The 19,663-nt window shown below is 30.5% G+C and overlaps 2 long non-coding RNA genes across 2 annotated transcripts; one reads left to right on the forward strand and one right to left on the reverse strand.

Annotated features, from left to right (window-relative positions):
• Positions 1-290: 290 nt before the first annotated feature.
• On the reverse strand, positions 291-15,839 carry LOC121129470 (uncharacterized). The gene is made up of 3 exons (XR_005868436.2): positions 15,273-15,839; positions 15,099-15,217; positions 291-2,157 (listed from the first exon to the last, which is right to left on the reverse strand). It is a non-coding gene; the product is annotated as an uncharacterized lncRNA (long non-coding RNA).
• A 231-nt stretch (positions 15,840-16,070) lies between these two features.
• On the forward strand, positions 16,071-16,902 carry LOC121129926 (uncharacterized). The gene is made up of 2 exons (XR_005868570.2): positions 16,071-16,402; positions 16,458-16,902. It is a non-coding gene; the product is annotated as an uncharacterized lncRNA (long non-coding RNA).
• The last annotated feature ends 2,761 nt before the right edge of the window (positions 16,903-19,663 follow it).

Genomic DNA, 19,663 nt, shown 5'->3' on the forward strand with positions numbered 1-19,663 from the left:
AATTTTTCTGTCATTCCAGAAATGTTAAGTCTGATAAAATTTCTCAAAATCTGGAGTGCTGGATAACTCGGAAACACATGCATGACTGCATTGAACATTTTGCCACAGAACATTTAGTATTAAACAGAGGGAATATTAAAAAATAGACCACCCGAGGATATTTGAAATTGGGCAGTAAACCGCTTTCTATCCCTGATTTTAGATATGGAACTCTTGATCCTCTCCTTCCGTGTTTTAAGTAGATTAAAAATAATTTAAATATACATCGCAGATTTTATCCGCCTGTTCGTCAGAGTTGGAGTTAAAATTCATTCTTAAGTGCCACGGAATTGGAGTGAGATGTATGGTTGCATCTCTTTTTAGTGGAAAGAAAAACTTTCCACTATTAAAGAAAAAATTATGGTCAAGATCATGAACTGTGATTATATTCTTAGATAATGCTGTCCATTCCAACATTTTTGGGTTGATGAGGTTTTTAAAAAAAAACTTTTTATTATAAATAATAAATTATAGTAGAAATAAATGCAAGCCACTCCGACTCTGAGTTTCTTGAAAGGTCAGTTATGTTCTTTTGATAAATTTTGTGAGTAATTGTAGAGAGTAAAATTAATCCTCCTAAATGTATTTTAGGCATTTTATGGAATTTATGTAGCTTCGATGAAAAAGCTTATTGAGCGAGCAATTTTCTTCGTCAATGACCCATCGGGTAACCATGGAATAGACGTTGTCTTATAAAAAGAGTCGCAGGAACAATTTCGTAATTAAAGAGGTCATTTCCTTTTTGGAGATTAAATTTCTTCCATTTGTTAATCGAATAATTTATAAAAAAAAATTAGATGAGTCCAGTTTGTATACGAGGCTCCTCTACTTTCCCACTTAATTTCTAAAATATTGAAAAATCTTTTTGGAGACCATCATAGGTATCCCATTTACTCAGAGGGAGGATAACTAACTTCTTTTTGTTAATATTCTAGCCAAACCTCTTCCATATTTCTTGAAGTAGTTCATTAAAACTTCAATCCTCCTTTTTAATTGTTTTTCTGAAATTTGCCTCCAATATCAAAGTGATATCGTCAGCATACATTTCAATAATATGTTTCAACGTTCCAAAATCAACTCCAAAATCACCAAACTTATTTCTTATGGTATCCCCAAGATCTTTAATACCTGCATTGAAACTATGCTGGGCACATATTTCACTACTAACACTCATTGTCAGATAAAAACTTAAAATTCTTGCGCCATTTTATGCACAATTATATGAAATTTAAAAACTATTCCAGATCTACAGAATAATTATTGCTTATTCCTTTTATTTAAATATTATGTAACTATTGTTCATTCTTTTTTAGGAAATTTTTAGCTATTTTGTTTATTTATTTACTTTCGAATTTTTTAGAAAGAAGTTTTTGTTGAAAATGGATTGTTAACTAACATCATATTTAGGAATTTTTCAGAATGTTTGACTTTGGTTAAGGGAGTTAACTATAAACTAAAATGTTTAATTATATACATATTTTTGTATGTAACTTCTCTAAATAAATAAAGTAATAAAAAAAATATAATTAGAATCAAAAGTTGATATTATATCAATTATTTTTTGAGAAGATTAAAGTAAGCCATATTTAAAGTTTGAGTACAAATATATGTACATTGTACATATATCCATTTTACTTAATTAGACATGATGAATACAAATGAAATAAATATATATAATCACTGAATAATAACTTACCGGCTTATCAAAAGAGTTAATTATGCACTTAGATGACTAAAGTGTATTGTAAATTAGTTATAAAATAAGTTACTTTCATGCTGAAATCCTCACTATAGCAATAAAGAAATAAACCATCTGGATGTTGTATATTAAGTTGAAAATAGCTTCAAGAAATATATTAATTAGTACATGAGTGATATATTTTTGTTGGAAGGACTTCTGATTTCCCGTAAACAAATTTTTAAATGACGGCATTCCAGAAAATCTTGGGATTCCCTTAGTATACAATAACTACTGTAAAGTTTAGATATTTTACTTTATTTTAAGATAGTTGTACTTATCTATTTTCAATAATCATCTTTATATTTAATATTATCACCAATAGTGCACCAATAGTTGGTTTTGAAAAGTCCGCGGGTCCCACTTTTTGAATTATTTACCTGAAATAAAAAACTTTAATATCATATAATTAACGGGCTGAGGAGTTTGTAATTATGGATAATTTGACCCAAGGGCTCAATGCCAATTTCCTTATCCCTAGAGTAAAAGGAATAATGATTATTAAATGTCACATTTTATACAGTTTTAAAAACACATATCATATTCAAAATACAGAACTTTTGACCAGATATGGAACTGTTTACAAATCTGACACACAAATATTAAGGCGTCAGTTTTTGGGTTGATTTCTAGTCCATATTTCCCTTTTCAAGTATCAAAAGTGAATTATATGATACACTTATGTATTGTTAAATTTGAATTAGATTTTATTTTTTCACCCCATTTCAATAAAAATTGGTAAGCGAGATTAGGAATTATTGGGAAGCACAAAAATGAAATTTTAGATATTTAAATCATTCCAGCTCTGTATTTTGAGCTCTTTTTCATGATAAATTTAATCAAAAATTGTCAAAAAGACCCTTAGATTATGTATTATTTTTTGGCAAACCACTTAACTGATGGATACTTGGATGGCTATTGTTTTATCCAACAAAGTTTAAATTATTTATAATTATCACATAAAATACTATAATACTCATTGACCTTATATTTTGACTTTAAATACATCAACGTCATATCATCTGTTTAAAAAAAAAAAAGAAGAAGAAGATAAAACCAATATTTCTCTTTAAAAAAAAGTTTAGAGTGGAAGATTTATGGACTTAGAGGAAATGAAAGGTTAAATTTGTTCATATATGTAAAATAATAAAATAAAAACTCCCATTTAAGGTTTTTACTGGGTGTTCCATTGAAATCTGAAAAATTTCTCATTCAATAATTAATGAAGGTTTAATGATCTAAATTAATTCAAATTTTGATATATTAAAACATAAACAACTAGTTACAACAAAAACTGAGCTCTCTAGCTTACATACAAGTCGAGAACATGACAGTTCCCTTGGAAGAGCACACATCAACTTTCAGGTAGATCGGTATATTTCTTTGTTTGGCATTTGTCTGAAACGAGGAATTGGCCGGAAAGATTATGGCGACTGTTTTTTGAATTCGCAAGGAATAAACCATCGACCGTCTGTAAAAGGGTAAAACTATTACAGGTGCATGTTTTCATCATTATTGGACTGTTTGAAAACTGAGCTGCTAGAAAAGCCCCATGATTGGCCCACAAAAAAGTCATTTTCCAATACGACAATGCATCTGCTCACAACTCAGCAATTGCAGTCACAAAATTAATAAAAATAGGGTTCCAACTCGAGATGCCCACAGAGCTAGCAATCTCATGCTTCTGTCATCCATCACCATATCATGACTTTTATCAATGATCTCTGAAGTAGTAAACTCAATAGTGCGTTCAGAATGTTTAGCGTCACCTGTGCCATATGGCCACTCTGAAAATTTTGAAATCATTTATAAACTTTTTTAATCGAAGGTGCAGAGTCCCTATAAAGTTTATCAAGCTTCTTTTTTCTTTTAGTCTCCTGAAGGGTTTTGCTTTTCATAATGTAATGTTTAATAAACACATAAAATTATTTTTCGTCAATTTTTTGAAAATCACTCCACTCCCTCGATTCAAACGAATCCAAACAGAAAGAAATAGACCTATCCGTCTGAAAGTTGGTGTGTATATCACGCCAATATGCCATCTCTAGGACTTTTCAAACGACTCGTATTATATGACATTTAATATTTTTTCATCTTAAGTATTACATTTTCTGACAACGGAAATAGTGAGTTTACTGAATTTATAGAAGATACACATGATCTTACTAAGGACAAAGACTATTCAATCTTGGTTTGGGAGAGTGTAAATAAATCAGTATTCTTGACTCTAAAATACGCTCTAAATCTTTAAAAAAATGATTTACCGAAATGATAGCATATTGTATATGCATACCCACATTCAAACATCAAATAGTTATTAGATAACTGTTATACAGTAAGTCCAAAAATTAACGGTGATAGTTAAAAAATTAATTATTTGAATATATAAAAATGTCCTTTTTCATAGGAAAAAGTTAGATTTTTGTCTGATGCAGACATAAAATAATGTTAAACAATTATAAAAGTGCTGAGAAAGTATTTGTTATCATCAGCTGAAATTGAATATCAGACATGGTGAATGAAAATTCTTTAGAGACAATGGCTAAGGCTGCTGGGACATTAGAGGGTGGATCAAGCTAGAGAGACGTTGCAGATAGTTTAAAAATACCTCTGAGGGCTATTGAAAATTGGTGGAGAAACTTAAGGCTGGCCAAATTCTTGTTTATCAACATTGTCTAGGAAGGGAAAAAAAATACAAGAGTCACCAAACTGGTTATTCCAAAATCTATGACTGGAAAAAGCCCATCCAAAAGGAAACTTGCTGTAAGATTGACTGCAATGGGTGATCCACTATCCAATTTATCTGTGAAAGCCTACTTGAGCCAAACATCAAATGCTTTTCCCTACAACTCTTCTCTCTCTGACACTCAAAATTTCGGAAATTTTGAGAAAACTCGACTTCAAATCTGCTTTGAACGTAAACACTGGATCGTGGATGACTTGAAATGTGTCCTCTTTAGTGATGAGAGTCCATTTGAGCTATTTCATGCACCAAATCCTCAAATAAAACGGTGTTTGGGAAAGAAAAAAGTTTGGTGTAGAACCAACTCAAACTATGAAATTTCAACTTGAAACTCTGGTTTGAGTAGTTATCAGGTATGATCAGACCTTCACTTCATTCCGTGAAAACAAACTATGACAGCCCAATTTTATTTGACAACCATGTTTATGTGATAGAGATCCTCAATAAGTCTCTATTGTCAGCCCTATTTTCTTGGGTACTCGCCAAGTACCCAAGAAAATGTGTCCCAATTAAGAGGAGAATGTTGTTTGACATATTAGAGACAATTATCCAGCAAGATGAAGATCCAGCTCACCACTCAAAAGAGATACAAAAATGTTGTTCAAGAAATTTGAATTATTTTTGGGGATTAATTGGGCTTCTTGACATCAGTCCTGGCTTGTCTCTAATCAAAAATTTGTGAGGTTTAGTCCAGAGGGAACTCAATGAAAATGTACCACCAACATAGGAAGATGATTTAAAAATCAATTGAAAAAAACTCGGGAAAAAATTTCACCTGTGAATTTGAAAAATATGTATGATGTATGGGGGGGGACATCACAAAAAAATTATAAAGCTTTAAAGTTGACATATTGGGAATTAAAGGAATGTTTTTGGAAAAATATCAAGTGTTTGTGTATTTTCGAGTTTCTGGACATACTGAAAAGAGTTAAAAAATTGTATTTTTTGGTGTTTTAACAAATATATTCTGTATATTTATATATTGAGAGTGCTTATGAATCAATAAACGTAAAGGATAGTCAAAATATGAAAAATTCTACATTCTATGCTTCAGATTTTCTATGAACTAAACCAAATATCCTAGGATATGATAGTATAGTGAAAAGCTGGTAAAATATATCCGATCAACACTTGAACATTCATCATCACACACCCAATTTATACTAAGTGGATACATATTCTAAATAACCTTGGAACCAAAATATACAAATCTTCTTTGGATCATCTAATCCACTGTTTTATAGCAAAAAATCATAATCATTTTCAAGGCATTTATATAAAGTAATTGAGATTTCAAAAAAAAATACACAATAACGACGTATAGGCTTCATCTTTGTGTCGACAAAAAAATTTTATTAAGAAGAATGATCTTGCCGCAAAATACATTACAGCAAGAAATCTTGGGGGCAAAGTAAAGCATTCAATTGTCTAAAATGTCACTGTACACTTCATAAGACGTATTCAATATAGCAAGGTTTTTACTTTTTTTTTTCTATTCATTTGAAAGACTGCATCTTTGAGAATCTATATAATATATACTCGTAGTAATAGTTCAGTACCAAAGTTTTTATTTTATAGACATTTCTTAAACTTTGAGTTGTTGTCTGTATATTGAAGCTTAAACTTTACTTTTTGAGCAAATAAAAAAATAGATAATTGGACATAAAATATCGGTTTCCTCAAAAATGGCAGGATAATTTCTTTTTAAACTCTAAAAATTGGTAAATATAGCAAGAATATTAGACACCTGTAAATAAAAATTTAAAACATTTCGACAAAAAAAATTGTTTTTGAAGCCTGTATGTATATATAACGTTACCGGGTTTTCTCAAATATTTTATTAGTTATTAAATTATTTGTCTGATCGAGATTTAAATAAATTAAAAAATAATTAATGATAATTGACCTTGACCTTGACCACAAAACATCAATTAAACAATGAATATAATTTTAAATCATAAATTTTTCAAATTTTGCTGTGTTTTTTGGTTTTTTTTAACTAAAAAAAAATAAAAACTTTATTTGAAATCATACCTATTATTTAACCTGAAAGATATAAAAATATAAAATTCTTGACCATAGTAAATATTTTGTACGTACTCACTCGGTATTATAATTTGAATCAATCAAAAAATAAGTGAGACGCAAAGTTTAAAAATTATCAAAGTGTTCTTCGATAGACATAAATTGATTTTGAATATCCTGTAATGTTATCAAAGTTGTTGTAATAAGATTTTTGTCTAGGGAAGTTTTAAAAAACTCCATGAAAGTATTCAAGTAAGGATTTGAAGGAAAAATAAGGGAGAATCTATGCAAAACTTTTGTTTACCAGACAACATACCAAGTGTTAAAGTTATCATACTTCACAAATCAGAACCTTTTAGATTTCACATACCAGTTTTTTTGTACACTCATTATAAAATATAAATTTATGTACTCAATTATTTCTAAGACTGGGCTTTAATTTCTTTACAGAAAATCTTAGTTATAGACTACGAAGTCTATAATAATATTTTACAATATCTCATATAATTTATAAGTATATTAAGTTACTGTATCAATGGAAATGCCTTTTCTCCAATAATTTTATTTATTCTTTTTAGAAAAATCAGTCAATAAGCATATTTCTTATATGGGAGAAAATAAGCAGATAATTTTGCAAAAAAAAAAAAACTTAGTACAAAAATATTGGATATCAATATATGTATGTATTGAAGGAGAGTCCAAATATTTTCCTATTTATTTATACACATAACGGAAATTATACGTGTTATGTTCTTTTACATATTAATAACTTGCATTTCCAAGGTGCTACTAAGTGATTTATTAAACCAATTACATTGATTAATATAGTTAAATCTGGCTAAAGGAAACTGCCATTTTTCAGATGGAGAGTTTACTATATCTAATTATATAAAAACTACAATTTTTGGATAGTTATGCAAATAAGTAATTTTGAAACTCCCTTTTTTGAGGCAAACAAAAACAAAAATACAGTCCAAACAGTAGACTGCAAAAAAATTCGTCAAATGAAGAGGCAATCAGATTCGTCAACAATTACTTTGCAGAAAAAAACGCCGAGTACTATTTGGACGGGTTGCAGAGATGGGTGCATCGCTGAAAGAATTGTGTAGAGTCACAAGGAGACTATGTTGACAAATAAAATAAAAATTCAAAATAAATGGATTGTATCTTTGTTAGGTCTGAAACGGTTCAGATCACCCTCGTATATTTCAGACCAATTTTGAGTTAGAAATATACTGAAATACGGTACTGAAACATAAACCCAGGCAAACATAGAATGATAAAAATCTAGATATCATATATTCTATTTTATATGTCAGAATAATTTTTCAAAAGTCCTCAATGAAGATGAAATCATGTAATCATGGAATACTCCATAAATACTCCAAAGAAACTAAATGATACAATTTGGACTTTAAAAATTATTCATTATTCCATATTTAGGAGGAGAGCAGATAAGCTGTCTTGACGTTTTATTAGATTAGCTTGAAAGCAGCTATATGAAAAGAAAATCAACATAAATCCTACTCCGTATCAAGCAAAGACGTAAGCAGAAATTACGTCAATGCCGATCCTCAATATTACTCCGAGTCCAACAAGAACTAAAATTTATAACTCCCAACAAATCCTCATTATTACTGTCAGTCTTTTATCATCATATGCACATGTGGGGACTTTATATTTAGATGTTTCCTCTTCAAGAATTAAAGAATATAACTTAATTTAACTCTGAACGTATAACTCTGTCGCCTCTTAAAGGAAGAGAAAAAGAACAAATCAGTTGCTTGTTAGCCAATTTTCTCCACTTTTGAGTTATTATATTATAATTATTGGAAATTGTTCAGAGTTTAACAAAAATTTATTCAAATTCAACAAATCAACTCTTAGAACACTGATTAAGGGAATATAAGCAGAACAATAGGTAGCAAAGAAAAACAACAGGGTAAATTTTTATTTATTGAGATTCACTGTTTATACTGCAAACTACTAAAAGTTTAACATGCAACTTAAAGTATATTTTTTACAATACTAGTTGTCTTAAAAACATAATTAGTTATACATTTATGAAAACAATTTTATGTAATAAATCAAAATGCAAGTCAAATCTCATTTTTTTGTTTAAATGATTGAATGGATAAAAACAACATAGTTATATGCATTTAAAAAAATACGCCGAAGTATCTGGACAACGCGCTCGGGAGAAGTTATTCTCTTGAACTGAGTATGTGTACGTTCGTGCCCAGGTGATTCCTAGGGAAAGAAATCTACTTCATTTATATCGATTTCACACCAAAAGATTCTTAGGTTAGATGGAGGAAATGTAATGCTAAAATGTTTACTTATACTTAATCAGTGCAACTCCATCTAACCAAATAAAGGAACATCACAAAAAAATAAGAAAAAAAATCACACATCAAAGGAAACGTTAAATATAAAACTTATTAGTGTGTATATGTATCAAACATAGTAACATGAACTCTTCACAAAATAACAACTTAATTATAAATAAGTTATAAAATTTTCTTTTTATGTGGAAGTTTGGAACTTTTAAAACATTTTCAAAGGATATGAATAAATTTTAAATAAATTTAAATTGTAAAAAAAAATCATCATACTCTATCAAAGAAAACATAATTTATTTTTTTATTATTTAAATATAACTTTAGAAACGCTTCAATCATTAGAAATACAATATTGCTTTTTGAGTAGATTAAAAAACATCCATAGATCGTCTTCACTTGACGTCACTGAAGATGGAGAAATAAAACTATAGGGATAACAAGTTATTTTTGATGTCAGTTTAGCATTCTGAAGAAGACTTTTTTTTTTAATATAAAGCTTGGATAGAAGAAAATTCAGCCGCTATAAAAATAGATTGGGTTGAAATGTTCTTGGTTTGGAGAACTAATTTGAACTATTTGTAATGTATATTTTGAAGACTTTATGATTGATGTTGTCATGTGTAAAAAATTCATATAAATTATGAGTGAAGGTGTATAATACACATAGATATGCGGTAGGAAGCTCCTTTTTATAGGTAGTACAATACAATGGATTATGAATTATTTAGCCCATAATCTTTTTTTTAAAGAAGCCATATTTATTATGGGAAGTAAATTGCTCAATATTAACAATTAAATAAAGTATAAAACTTGAGGTATGATTTCCAAGAATTTTTTTTACGAGTTAATTTATATTTAACTCTCAATGTTGAGGAGAAAGATAACATAAAACAAAAGTTCCATTCATAATAGTTTCAACTTGGAATGACATCAATGGACCTTTGAAATTGCTCTTAATGATGTTCCCATTGCTTTGTACTAAGAAATCATTAAATACATTTATAAAATTATTTTTGGTATGTATGATCAATCTTCCGATCACATCAAAATACAAAGACATGTCCTTTGTCAATGGAAAGGCTGGCTGACTAGTTGGAAAATATCTAGGATATTTCCAAGATTTAATGTTTTCAAAACATGATAAATTTTCTTGATTTCAAGTATTAATTTATTGTATTCAATATTTGTGGATATTGCTAATTGTAAAAAAAGATTAAATTAAATAGAACTTTGATAATACATGTCACTATTTGATCATTTATAAATAATTTACTCCCTCAAATAAGAATGTAACCATGACTTTTTGTCCTCCAGCAAAATAGAATTTATGTATTACTATAGTTAATTCAAAAAAAAAAAAAAATTAGTACTATATAAATTGCAAAGAAGTGAGTGGCCCCACTGTTGGCGTATACACTATCGTACAAATTACTTCTTGATTGAAAAGATGGTTAAACAAACCCTCCAACCCCTCTCCAAAGATATTGACGGCAGAAACGTTTAATTTGTCAGTTAAAACTTAAGTTTATCTTCAAATAATCCCATTTTCCTCAAATAATTTGGGTTTTTACATCTGCAGGAATACCGTCATTGCATTATGCATAATTCATTAAAATAAACGTTAAATACATTTAATGTATAAAAGTTTTTATTATTTATGTTTTGTAAATGATGCGGTATATTCATAGGCAATAAATTATGTGCAACGAAGCACCAAAAGGCTTAAAATAGTGTAACTTTATGGCAACAACAATATTATACATTCTTTATGTTTAGTTTCTTTTATTTTTTATACTCTATAACTGCCTATTATATACCTACATAGAGTACCATGCATATATATTAGGCTGAAGAACAAAGTCATTTCGTATCCCCCCCACCTTTTTTAACTAAGTATATATTGTTCATTATTGGTCACATCGGATCGTACGATGATGTGTTGTAAAGGTGTGAGTGATTACCACAAATGTTTCGGGAGAATATTGCGCTTGGACGGTTTAGCCGTGAATTGTCGGGTATGGAGGTCTCAAAGGAAGAAATTCACCTTATTTTACATTTGTACTATATGAAAAATTTAAAAGCGTCGAAAGTAACCAAGAAAATTTGCAATGTATACGGGCCAACATTCTTTTGATTCGGTTTGCACAATAGTGCTCAATTCAGTCCTTTACTGTGAACAACTCGAACTGTTTGAAGAATGGGAGACAACCGGACATCCTCAAGACAACATCAGGTCTCACACATCGTAGGGGACGCCCTAGAAGCTAGAAGCTCGGATGGGAAGTTCTCATGCATCCACCCTACAGTACGGACCAAGCACCACGTGACCACCATTTATTCCTGTTTATGTAGTGGTATAAATTTGGCCTCAATAGAGGCCTTTGTAAACTGTTTGTCTGAGTTTTTTGCCAATAGGGACAAAGGCTTCTACGAGAAGGGCATTATGTATAAGGCCATAATATATTTTAATGGATATTTAATACTTGGAGAAAGCGAATACGGACTAGGAATCAATCCAAAAAACTGACTTATTATTTATGCGTCAGGTAAGTATTTGTAAACTTTTCTATATCTACACAAAAGTTCCGTATTTGGAAAATAATTTGTATTCTAGAAACAGTATGTGATGTGACATTTAAATAAGTTACCATAAAATTAGAAACTCTAATCAGAAAGTTGTTATTTCCCATAAAATGATAGTAAATGCACTTCTAGAAAGAAGCACTCTATCAGTTATTTAGAGTCAATTTAAACTATGAGTACTTCTCAAATTAATGCGTAATTGATGTTTTAAATAATTTACTGTAATATTCATAATGGTTTGATTTAATAAATTTCAAATAATCTTATAAATATAAATCTATTAAGTATTAAAAATAACAACTAACTATATCGATAATTCAAATCGACAAAATTTTATTTTTTTCACATTCAAAATGTCGAATTATAATTTGCAGTATATTTTCAATATGACATCAATTCCTTCGATTTTTTTTTTTTTTTTTTTTTTTTTTTTTTTTTTTTTTTGGAGATCATCATAGTTCTGTGTTACTTTTACAACTTATTTGGTAATCTCTAAATTTAATTTATGCCTGTGTATTTTCTCATTCATACTTCAAAATATTTTTTTTTAATCTAACATATGTAAATGGATATTATTACATTCTCCATGGTCTAAACTAATTTAATAGAGCAGTTAATTTGATTTTGGACTTTGGTTGTACCTGCTTCAAGAGGCTTTATTTAGCCTTATTATTGACTTAATTTAAAAATAGTGCAAATTAGTTAAATTTTTCACAAGTATTACAACAATATCTAGAACAATTTATTAGCTTTCATTTAGTACCACTTTCAATGACAACCTCTGATAAATTACAGTAAAAAAACAAGGACTTGATATCTCAAATTTGTTGGTGTTTCAAAAAAAAGGATATCAGTTTCATTTATAATGTTGAATTTGTAATATATTGTCTTTAATGACAATTACACATCCTGTACCATTCAATTCTCACTTCCAAATTCCTGACTTTTATTATTCGATTTGTGAGTCTTTTTTGTTATTAAAAAAAGTGGTAGACGATATAAGACTCTCAAAGCCATTTCTAAATGAATAGTTGGAAAGTTGGACTCTTTTTTGGAATTTTTTTATTCAAAAACACTCCAATGAACAATAAGGGTATGAATTATCTAAATCACATATCAATTCCGTCAAAAATTCCCAAGTTTAATACCACTATTACCGAGCTTGAAGATGGTAATACAAACTAAAATATAGTGGTAAAAATTACTAAGTTTTCTTTTTAATTGTACAACTTTTAAGGGAATTTTAATCAAAACCATGTTGTTCTGCTAATAATATTTAAGAGGGGTTATTTTTTTAGATATACATTCAGATAATAATTTGAGGATGAAAATTCAAGTTTCAACTTAAATTATTATGTGCAAGCGTTTTTAAATATTTTAAACATTTTTTTTATTGATAAACAAACACAATTATAACGTAAGGTCTGGTGATTATGAGTGTACGATTGTAAGGATATCCTTTAGGAACCCTCCTTAGGGTTGAATACAAAATATTTAAATACTATAAATATGAAGTATCAACCCTTGTTTATCTTGTGTAGTCTTTTTTTATGAATTCTATTTTAATCATGGAAATTTGCATATTTAATTAAAATAGATAAACAATATACTAAGAATGTTAGTCCGTCCTATTCAAATATATATATATATTTTTTTATCTTAATAGCTTTTTTATAGAGTTAGAACTTTCTTAAATGAGATTTTTCTAAAATTATATTAAAATAAATAAATTTTAACCCTAATTCATTAACTATGGCTGATATTTTGTTGATCTTCTTTAAAATACTGGTATGCACTTATTTTAACAAATTTTTATGAAGGTTAGAGACATTCAATGTAAGACTTTCTATCAAAAAATTTGATCAAATGAGTCAATTTGATCCCCTAATACTTTTATTAAAAAAACTTATATGAGGAATTTTTTTTAAATTTTATATGAGCTAGAATCATTAAGTAAAAAAAAAGTATCCTTGTTAGTGGTATTTTTGATAATTTCAAGTAAATTTCGTAAATTCTAGTTAGAATGTTTAAATTGAGATATTACTGGGAGTTCAGTCATTGAGAATGATTGATAGGCCTGTTTTGACTCAACGTCATAAAGAACTCAGTCTACATCGTGGTATTCATAATTGACACTCTTGAATCTGGAAGAAAATGGTGATCAAATCATATTATTCTTTGATGAGAAGACCTTAAAAGTGGATTCAGTCTACAATAAACATAATGACCGGTTTATTCGTTTGGGAAACAACTCTTGATATATTTAGAGTGTTGTAGGACCAATACCCAATGCTTATGTCTCAACCAGACATAAGCTCATCATCATAGAAGTTGAGTAAATCTACCTACTTATCCTCCAGGACTGAGCTCCTACTCACACCTCAAAACTGTTCAAGACTAGATGGAGGTTTCTAACCGAACAAAATGAGCCTCAAACTAACCTTTTGGATCTTAGAATCTCTGCTCGGCTCATTTAGAGCCAGTGTTAATGATTATGACAACCATGGTCTCAAGACTTTTTCATGAGTCGGTAAACAAGATATAGTAAATGTTTTATAGAAAAGCCTATCATTTCTTTAAATAATATGGTCAATTTATTATAAGGGTGAATGATATTTTTATTCTAGACACAAATCACAATGTCTATTGATATATCATTAATGGATTATTTTTATTTTAAGTTACTTTTTTACCATTTTTTTTCTTATCAGGGATAATATTCAAGTATACATACATGTAATTTCGTCTTCATTCATTTATAAGAAGCCTCATATTGATAATAATATACCATATATATATTTATGCAAGACAAAAAGCAAATTAACTTATTCGACTAAATATGCAAATATTAACTGCATTTTTTTTTCATTGCATAACATGTCAAAAAATATTTACAATTGTGTTCTTGGAACATAAATGTCCTTCAAAAATATGATGAAGAAAACAAGTTAATTTAAAACGGACTTATTTTCCAGGGTATTTAAATCTAAGTTTTGCAAGTTACTTATGTTAAAAGATATGCGATCTATCAAAATAATACTTGGTGAAAAAAAAAAAATTATCTAAATTTAATCTAAATAATAATTATTGTAAATCCCAATAAAATGGTGGATTTGTTGCAATTAGTTTCCTTTTGGATGGATTAAAGACGACCATTTCATCCTTTTCTTTAATCTGATTGAAAAAATAGGTTTTTATTTTCATAAAGTTTGATTGTTTAGGGCCCTAAGATGGCCGACATAAGAATTCCTGACGTCACATATATTAATTATAGTAAGACAATTCTACTATAATTATAAAACTATCGTTTATATAATGGCAAAAAGTTGTTCATGGCTTAACAACAACTCATTCGTGTTCAACCAATCAACTTTTGGAACACCAAGAGGGGGAAGAGAAGTAAAAAATTGACAACTAACCACAAAAACATAAAATTTGTTTGTGTTTTGTTAATACAACGCGAAAATAGCCAACTACTGGAAGAAAAAGAAAGAGTTATCCAAATAATTGTGTACCTCTATAAAATAATCATAATTCATTTTTGATCTAAATAAAAATACCTGAAAATGTGAAGACATCTCTTAGTTTGAGAACGATAGACAATGAGTTAAAAACTGAGACTACTCACCTCTTGATAATTATGGTTCAAAATCAACTTGGAGAATACACACTCAACCCACTTACGAGGAAGGGGAGTCCATATAACCTCTCCAATAGAAAGATGAGGATCAACTTGGCAAATTATGACTTCAGAAATAAGTTTGTTAGGGCAACAGTTAAGATGGAAAAAGTAGATCAATACCTCTATACAATTTGGAATCCAATCCTCAATGTACCTCAAATAACGGATATCGTCGGGTGTCTTCTTTACTGGGAGACATTTTAATGACGCTCGGGCGCACTGTGTGGATTACAATGAAGTGAAGACAATCTCTCACATATTCCGGGACTGTGGGACTTTGCATAACAGAGAACGTTGGAAAAGTTGTAGGAGAGAAAATAGGAGAACCCCTAATCCGGACGAGCTTATATACAGCTTTGAAGGAACCAACGAGGGACTATGGTTGGCGTCAAAGGTGATATGTAAGTTCCATCTCTTATCTCGGCTGCGCGCTTCAGAAGTGTCTGTCTGCCATTCACCAAGAATAGCGGAGGTGGCTCTCAACGAACTTAAATTATCGCAAATAAAGACATACCATCAATTCCTTTAATGCGACTACATTGTTATTGACGTGATTTGTGCGGGCTTTTTTTTTGGTTTTTTTCTTAATGTTTATCTATTCAGTTTTCGTGTTTTTTAACATTGTAGTTAGTAGATAGTAATTTTATACGAATAATATGTATGTTGCTTATAGCCGCTGAAGTGTGTGTTCCTTTTTATTTTTCTACATATCCTTCCAAATACAACAACTACATACGTACGTACGCGCACGCTGGGTGGGTTTTTGTGAGAGGAGGGGGAAGAAGGAAAGGGGAAAACAGGGGAAACCCATCGTGCGTACATAAAAAGTCAGAAAAAATTAACGTATGCCAGTAATATTCTTATATCTTAGATGAATTTTTTTTACGTTAAAAATTGTTTTATAACTTTAAATGTTGATTAGTTTGTAATATTAAAAAAAATACTATGATTGGTTCACTTTTGGGAATTTTTGATCCCGTCAAAACTCTGTTGTTTCTATTAAGTTTGGTGAAAAAGTAATTTCTTATTTTGTGCTTTATTTCGATGCTTTATAAGAAGTGTTGGCATCATCCAATTTAAGCAAAGTATGCTCCCTTCTGTTCGATAACTTGTTGCCAACGAGAATTCAAACTCATAATCGTAGAAGCCTTCCTACCTATTGGCAAAAAACTGGAACAAACAGTTTTTACACAGGTCTCTACTGTGGCCAAATTTGTAACCCCAAGCGTGATGTTCATAGACAAGAGCAGGTGGGTAGCCACTTGGTGTAAGGTTTGGAGTTTTATCTTTTTATTTTGTATCTAGTCTTCTACAAATGGTTCAAAACGGTATTGTGAGCGATGTTCGGCTCTTGGTTGATAATGCCACTGCTAATATGATGGTCTATCTCGATCTTACAATTATTATTATATTTTTGACAACAGACCTGTAAGTGCGTTTGCGTTTGTAACACCAGAACGAAATCTAACGAACCATTGTTGTCCAACACGAACTAAAAAAGTATCGCCTCCATAAACATTGCAAATTTTGTAGGTGGCTTTCGGGTAGTCAGATTGTAAAATTTGGTGAATTAATATCTTTGGATACCTCCATACTCGACCCACGATAATTCACGACAGAACCGAGCCGGGGCTATACTGTCTCAACCTTCACAAAGTTTAATCTATGATCTAATGAGACCAATAATGAACAATATATAATATATAATTAGTTTTTAAAAAAGGCGAGAAAATACAAAATTATAATTTTATGTAATTTATTGTAATTATATGTTGCTTACATACATTGATATAACACATAACTCAATATATAATATAGTGATTCTTAAACTGGGTTCTATCGAACCCTAAGGGTTCAGTGAGACACTCTGAGGGATTCGGACCCAGCATCCACTGACGCGATTGTGAACCGGGGAGACCTACTTTCAGTGCGAGTATGTCGCAACAGCGTTGCATTGATCAACGCAGGGGGATACTGACATCAAAAAATGATAGCAGTTCAATCGCTATGAGATTAAAAAAAGTTTCTACTCCGTGTTAGATTACAAATATTGCTTTGTAAAAATGTGTTACACAAAATAAAGACAGCCATTGTGACGTTACGCTCCGCTTGTCCATCATTGGCTGCAGGTGATTAAGTCGCATTACTAAAGTTTGATATCTGTGATGCATGGAACTTAGTACGCTCATTAGTTAAATTGTGGCTGTAGTGATTGTATGTCATTTGTTATTTTCTTTTAATCTTTCAATCCCTTCTTAACTATGTCGAGCAAAAAAAAAGTGGTCTGACAAATCTGTACAGTATGGATTCACGTTTACAAAGGAACGTGATGGGATTCAGCGTCCTCAATTTGCACTGCCTAGTTGAACAATTCTAGTCTAGTACTAGCAACACTAAAGGAACACATCTTAAAATTGTATGGTGATGGAAATACAAGAAAACAACACTTGCTGAATTCAAGGTGAAGAGAGCTAGATTTGATAAAAAGGTTACTTTCCCTGCTCTTGGCTTTTTGCCCATCGACAAACCAATCCTTTCAAATGCCACAATCAGCAGTCGAATCGACGATATGATCAATGGCATCTGGGGTCTAGTAGTTGCAGATCTGATTTCAAGTCCTGCAAAATTCACCTTAGAACTCGATGAGACCACTGAAATTTCCAATCTAAGCCAGCTTGTTGTATTCGTGTGATATATGAAAGAAGACGTGATAAAGGAAGAGTTTTTAGTTTATAAGCCTCTTACAACAACAATCAAGGCAGTAGATGTGATGAAACTCGTTGATGACTTCTTCAGAGACAACAATCTTTCATGGAAAATGGTTTCTGCAGTTTGTTCATACGGAGCTCCAGCCTTGCTGGGACGACACTCTGGTTTTTGAGCACTAGTGAAATCTGATGGAACACACATCATTGTTCTGCACTATGTTCTGCACAAGGATTCGTTGGCAAAATAAATCTTGCCTCTAAAACTGGTATAATTATTAAAAAATTTTGTTCAATGTGTGAACTACGTGCGAAATATTGTTATGAATCACAGCATCTTCAAAGAGCTTTATAAAGAAATGGACCCTGAATTCGAGGTAATTCTGTACCACTATAACGTTCGGTGGTTATTCAGGGGAAAGGTGCTTAATCGTGTTTTTGCTATGGGTGTGAAATAAGCCTTGTTATTAGGAGAGTACGGACATTGTCTCGCAGATTACTTAGGAAATTTTGAGTTCATTATCACTTTGGCGTACATGGTAGATATTTTCGAATCTCTCAATAATCTCAATCGACAGATGCATCACAGTGGAGTCAGCATCATTTGAGCGGAAGAAAACCTAGAGGCATTAAAAAAAAAGGCACCTTTATTGAAACGTCGAGAAGAGAATGATAACTTCGTAAATTTTCCTCTGCTGGACGACTGTGTTAGTAAGATCGAAGATGGAATTTGAGACATTTCTGTACCTGGAGAGCTGAAGAAAGCAATTGTCATGTACTAATAAGAAAGAGCATGTAAAGTATCTCATCGAGATCTATCGTGAATGATGAGTATCTCGATGAAATCATTGAACTTCAATAGAGCCAGCTTCAACAGCAACTCTTCAGAACAACAACGCTGTTAACTTTTTTGTGTCATCAATCCGTACCATACCCTCTTATTGTAAAGAATGCCCTGAAGATACTCATACCAATTGTAACAACATATCTTTGTGAGTAATAATTTTCAAGGATGGTCGACATGAAAACAAAGAAAAGGAATATACTCTTTTGCGAAAACGATATGAGAGTGGCCCCTGCCAAGGTGAAGACTCACATTCCTGAGCTTGTGCCTGAAATGCAACAGCAAAAGACACACTAATTTGAAGCAAATATTCATTAAGTTATGTTTTTGTGTGAAATTCCTGTTTTGTTGGTTTGGTTCTTTGAAAACAGTGGTTTTTGGTTGCAGCTAATGCATGGTTCATTTTATGCACTAATAAAATATATACCTAAGAAATCATTTAAATTTTCAAATCACGAAGGGGTTCGATGAATGCACTGATGAAGCAGTACTTCCAATAAGGTAAGAACCACTGATCTAATATTTATTATTTTATCGAGTATATTTTTGTTACATATATATTTATCAAAGAGGCTTTAAACTTCCATTGGAGATCTTATTTTGTGTTCATCACTTTATTCAAATTGACCCAAACAAGAATAATGTAAGAATGTACAATATTCCTACATAAAAGTAAAAGTTGAAAAATTAAAAATTTGTAAAATTGAGGGGCATAGTCTTCACCTTGGCAGGGGCCATTCTCATATCGTTTTCGCAAAAGAGTATATTCCTTTTCTTTGTTTTCATGTCGACCATCCTTGAAAATTATTACTCATAAAGATATGTTATTACAATCGGTATGAGACTTCAGGAAAATAAACCGTACAGATACTTTAGAGTTTGCTTTGCTCTTCGATGTTTTATTGTGCTAACTAACTTTTTATGGTCAATATATTATGTATTTACCTTCGATTAGTTCTAAA

Source organism: Lepeophtheirus salmonis, chromosome 14 (assembly GCF_016086655.4).
Source record: "Lepeophtheirus salmonis chromosome 14, UVic_Lsal_1.4, whole genome shotgun sequence".
Lineage (NCBI taxonomy): Eukaryota > Metazoa > Arthropoda > Copepoda > Siphonostomatoida > Caligidae > Lepeophtheirus > Lepeophtheirus salmonis.